The following is a 5,596-nucleotide window of genomic DNA, read 5'->3' on the forward strand; positions in this document are numbered from 1 at the left end:
TTAAATTTTATATTTCGATTATTTTGTCATTAACTTTGAGTTAAAGAACATTGCAAATGGTTTGAAATCATGTTACATATTGATTAAAAATAACAATGACAAACTTACATACAAAAAAATCAATATTGTTTAAAAATAAATGTTTGCACATTTTTGATGGGTTAATGCCACAAATACCCCTTAGTTTGCAGTACATCGTTGCTTTTACTCAAAGTTGATGTTTATGTTCATTTATACATCATATTTGCACAAAACTTGCCATTTTCATACCCATTTATCCCGTTTCTTAATTTTCAACCGGTCAACAAACCAATTGGGACATTGATTAGGCGAAATCGGTGACATGAGAGCTGACGAGGCAAGCTCCTTTACACCAAAAAACCAAAGTTGGCACATATACGGGATATAGCGATGATCGACCTGAAAACCTTCGAAAGAAGGGTTCAACGCGTCTTCCAGTGAGCTACAACGAATCTTTGTTTAATAACCCTTTCAGTTAATATATAATTGGACAAACCAACTAAATTATGTATAATTTAATATAACTATGTTTTTTCTATATATTTTTATACATTATTACATATCAATATAAATAGGTAATTTTAATATACATTATATAATTTTTTTGTATTATTAACGTATTAAATACATATTTTTTCCATATTATTCATGTATTATATGAATATTATGTATAAATGTATTTTATATGTAAAAACTCACACAAAATATATATTTTTGGTATGTATTATATAAATTTACAACAAATACATTTTAAATATATAATTACATCTTAAAATACTTTTCAAATGTTTAAATATATTTTTAAAGGTATTTGTATATATATATATATATATATATATATATATATATATATATATATATATATATATATATAATTATATTTTATATTTAAAATTATACTTATATATTTAAAATAGTATTTATACATTTAAAATCATATGCATACCTTTAAAAACATATTTTTAGAAGTATAAATATTTAAGTTTTTGTTTTTAGAAGTTCAAAAATTTTAAAATACATAAAAATGTATGTATACATGAAAATATATTTTAAAATGTATCTGAAGCTTTAAAACATATTTTAACATTTAAAAACATAATAATAATAATAATAATAATAATAATAATAATAATAATAATAATAATAATACCCTTCAGTAATAGAGATTATGTTTACAAAATTAGGAGTTCAATCATACAGATATTTTCAACCTAACGGTAAATGTCTTGGTTTGGGTTATGGAGGTCAATAGTTCCATTCTTAGTGCATTCTAATCACCTGAAAACTGGGTATGTGGCAAATAGGAACAATAGTATACAAATGTGAGACAGAAATGACCATAAAAATCAAGCAACAATTTGCTGAAACTTAAAGGTTTTTGTGGTATTAATCAATTTATGATTGATAATTACGATTTTTGTAATCTCTATCAAGGCTATCAAGATCAAGATCTTACCTAAAAACATTTTATGTGTTGCAAGATCGTGATCGTAAGATCGGATCGGGATCGGGGTTGAAAGATCCTACCAAAATTAACTTATATTCAAAATTGATCCTAAGGTCTTGAGTGTGCAATATATACATTATTAATTGTCAATTAAAACATTAATTGGGAGCCAACTTTATACTTTTAAACAAGAGCCAATTTTTGTTGTTTTAAACCGTAAAAATTAGGAATAAAACACTTCAATTAAAAAAAAAAAACATACACAAGATCATTATTCTACAATTAAAGGCTTAAGATCACAAATAGAATATAAATAGTCTAACCGGCCTAATTTGTGATGAATTGCTAAAGGGATAATGCTTTATGAGCCTTCTTGCAACTTGTGATGTTTGATTTCAAGGTGAATAGACAAATTTTTAAGATTTGATTGTACAATAAAACTAGAGAGGCAGGATCAGATCGTGTTAAGATCTTAAGATCCTAATTGGGATCCTAAGATCTTAGTAAGATCTTGTGTCATATAGATCCTAGTGAGACCGATATTGTTTTTTGCTTGTAGGGCTTTAAAATCGTAAGATCTTAAGATCAAGATCGAAATCTTAACAACCATGGTCTCTATGCTTATTATTATTATAGATTAAATTACATACTTATTCATCATTTCGGTTGTATTTATTTGGAAAATTTACTTTTAAATATGCTTAAAGTTTACACGAACTTTTTTTTAATCATCAGTCTTACACTTCATTCATTATAAATTAAGAGTAAATTACATGAATGGTCCCTATGGTTTAGGATAATTTATGTGTTTGGTCCCTAACTTATTTTTTTAACGTTAAGGTCCCCACTGTTTGTTTTTGTAACGCGCTTGGTCCCTGACTTATCTAAAAAAACTATTTTGCTCTTCATTTTTTTAATTTATTTAAGAGTAAATTACACGAATGGTCCCTATGGTTTGGGGTAATTTGCGTGTTTGGTCCCTAACTTATTTTTTTAACTCGGAAGGTCCCTATGGTTTGTTTTTGTTACACGTTTGATCCCTACTGTTTATTTTTGTTACGCGGTTGGTCCCTATCTTATCTAAAAAGACTATTATTTAAAGAGAAAAAAATAATGGGGTAGGTGAGGTAAGGTGAGGGGATGAGATTAGGGGAGTGTTCATTTAAATAAATTAAAAAAATCAAGAGCATAATAGTCTTTTTAGGTCAGATAGGGACCAAGCGCGTAACAAAAACAAACAGTAGGGACCTTCTGAGTTAAAAAAATAAGTTAGGGACCAAACACGTAAATTACCCTAAACCATAGGGACCATTCATGTAATTTACTCTTTATTTAAATAAACACAACCCCATTCCACCCTCCTCACCTTACCTTACCTACCCTATCATTTTTCTCTATCTAAATAATAGTTTTTTTTAGCTAAGATAAGACCAAACGTGCAACAAAAACAAATAGTAGGGACCAAGCGCGTAACAAAAATAAACAGTAGGGACTTTCCGAGTTAAAAAGGTAAATTAGGGACCAAACACGCAAATTACCCCAAACCATAGGGACCATTCATGTAATTTACTCATAAATTAACTCATGTTCAAATCCAAATCATACTCAGCTCATGTGGCCATCAATGTTCATCTGTAGTGACTCTAAAACATTAATCATAACATCATGTTCGCAGTGACAGATAAATCAATACGTAAAAAACTGATCCGGAAACCTTCTTTAGGAAAGTTTCCTTTCCAAAAACAATGGATTGCATAAATATGAATAAACTTTGTGTGAGACTCTCTATTAGGGATAATGACTTAGGAGGGTAATAAGGTTTTCAGTTTGTCCGTATTAGGTCACTAAGGTTTTTTTTGTGCGTATTAGACCATTATGGTTGTTATTACCGTTTAGAAATAGTCATTTTACCGGTTTTAACGGGTAAAAAACACTATTTCTAAACAGTAATAACAACCATATTGGTCTAATACGCACAAAAAAACCTTAGTGACCTAATACGGACAAACTGGAAACCTTATTACCCTCCTAAGTTATTAACCATAATTATTTAGAAAACATGCTTACTAATCAATGTGACTGATTTGTTTGACTGAAAATAGTTGTTTCCATTTAAACTTGTCTCACAACCCTTCCAGAACTTCTAAGTCCAGAAACTCATATGATTGATGATCTTCATTACATAAATATGCAACATTTTATCAATAACTTCTTTTTTGTCATTTAAATGTTTACATGAACACATCCATATGTACAAAAACAAAATCTCACTTTGATACCTCCCATCAATGTCTGGAAATATAAAACCAACAAGGACTTGTATAGGATGTCTATGCAAAACCACAACATGAACTAAGAAACTGAAGTTGCAAAATGAATAAAAAAAATCAGCACATAAACAAATACATACATACTATATACAAAACATAAACGAAAGTTTATAAAGCATGAAACTTAATAACAGGAAAAGTAAAAAACTTAAAGGAGACTTTATAGAAAGAAAGATCACCCTTACTTGCCACAAATGGTTGAAGACATCAACAAGAAGATCAATCTGACCATAAAATCCACATGTTGTCTGATCATGACTTCAGTAGATGAACTACTGAAACGTAAGAATTGCAATTGAACTCTATTAGAATTTGAAAATGGGAATTAGGGTTCCAGAGAATACGACGAAGGGTTAAAAAAAATTTTGGACCATTTCTCGATTTGTGTGTGTCATCTTTGCACCGGGGCCATGCTAATCTTCTCTGTATCGTTCCAATTTTATCGGATGTCCCCAAAGGGACGACTATATATGAAGAACTTCGCCATATAGAGGAGTAGCAGGTTATATGGGACGACGCGAGTTCTAAACGAAGTAGTTTATTGTTGATGGTCATATATTTTCAATGTCTTTAAAATTAGTGTTAATGACTTAGGAGGGTAATAAGGTTTCAAGTTTGTCCGTATTAGATCACTAAGGTTTTTTTGTGCGTATTAGACTAATATGATTGTTAACCCGTTTAGAAATAGTCATTTTTACCCGTTAAAACCGGTAAAATGACTATTTCTAAACGGTAATAACAACCATATTGGTCTAATACGCACAAAAAATACCTTAGTGATCTAATACGGACAAACTGAAAACCTTATTACCCTTTTAAGTCATTATCCCCTCTCTATTATTAACGTTGAGTGAGACTCTATTATTATTGTAGTTTTTTTTGCTAATTTTTTATTTCATTAATCCATTTATCCAATTACCTTTTGTAGAAAGAAAACCCTAGTCGAATTATTCAATTTATTAAGTTATGATTGTCGTTTACTTAAAAAGTATACATTCATTGTAAAAAGAAAAAGAAAAAAAAAAAAAGAAAATCTTTACATTTTCTTATTGTAAAACAAACTCGCAAGAAAACATGTGAGATAATGATGGCTTAAAGGCTTAAAGCAAAGCCGTTTGCCCGCTTGTGCATTTTTTTTTCTACTGACACCGCTTCTTTATAATCATGAAGGGTATTTTAGTCAAAATATAAACAACAGAAAGCGCCTTATACATTAAATAAGTACGGATTGGTCCATGTTTTAGATGTGTAAACTATGAAGTGGTTTATCGGTCTAAGGAAAAGTTCAAAAAATGTACGAAAATTGTTTGAATTTTTAGTTGTTTGATATGTTTTATATTGAAACAATTTGATATCATATTTGAACGTCTTTGAAATATCTCTTACCCAATCAGATTCAGGGATGAGTCTTAGGTGCTGTTTGTTTTTTTAAAAAACCACTTCAAACCACTTATTGTTGCGCCGCGCAACACTTGACCTTTCGTAGCTGTTTGTTTTCATGAAGACTTTTAACTTAAAAACTGTTGCGCGTGTGCTGCGTGACACAACACTAAACCAACTGCTTCAAACCTCTTCGCGCCTTATTTTAACTTACTGCAGACGTTAAAAAACAAATAGACTTTTTATTAAATGCTGCAGCCTTTTGTTCCACATTTTCTGCTACAGAGGATTGCAAAGGTGATCAGCAAACTTAACACATTTTCGTTTCGAAAAAACAAACAACACCTTATTAAGTCAGACGTTGACTCAATCATATACGACACAATTAACAATTAAACATCTATTAAATATTTTAAAT

At 29.7% G+C, this 5,596-nt stretch overlaps 1 non-coding gene across 1 annotated transcript; it reads right to left on the reverse strand.

Annotated features, from left to right (window-relative positions):
- Nucleotides 1–4,157: 4,157 nt before the first annotated feature.
- LOC145038089 (U6 spliceosomal RNA) lies at nt 4,158–4,260 on the reverse strand. Its single transcript, XR_013679159.1, has one exon. It is a non-coding gene; the product is annotated as a U6 spliceosomal RNA (small nuclear RNA).
- Nucleotides 4,261–5,596: the final 1,336 nt, after the last annotated feature.

The sequence above is a fragment of the Lactuca saligna genome, chromosome 3 (assembly GCF_052625555.1).
Source record: "Lactuca saligna cultivar CGN05327 chromosome 3, ASM5262555v1, whole genome shotgun sequence".
Lineage (NCBI taxonomy): Eukaryota > Viridiplantae > Streptophyta > Magnoliopsida > Asterales > Asteraceae > Lactuca > Lactuca saligna.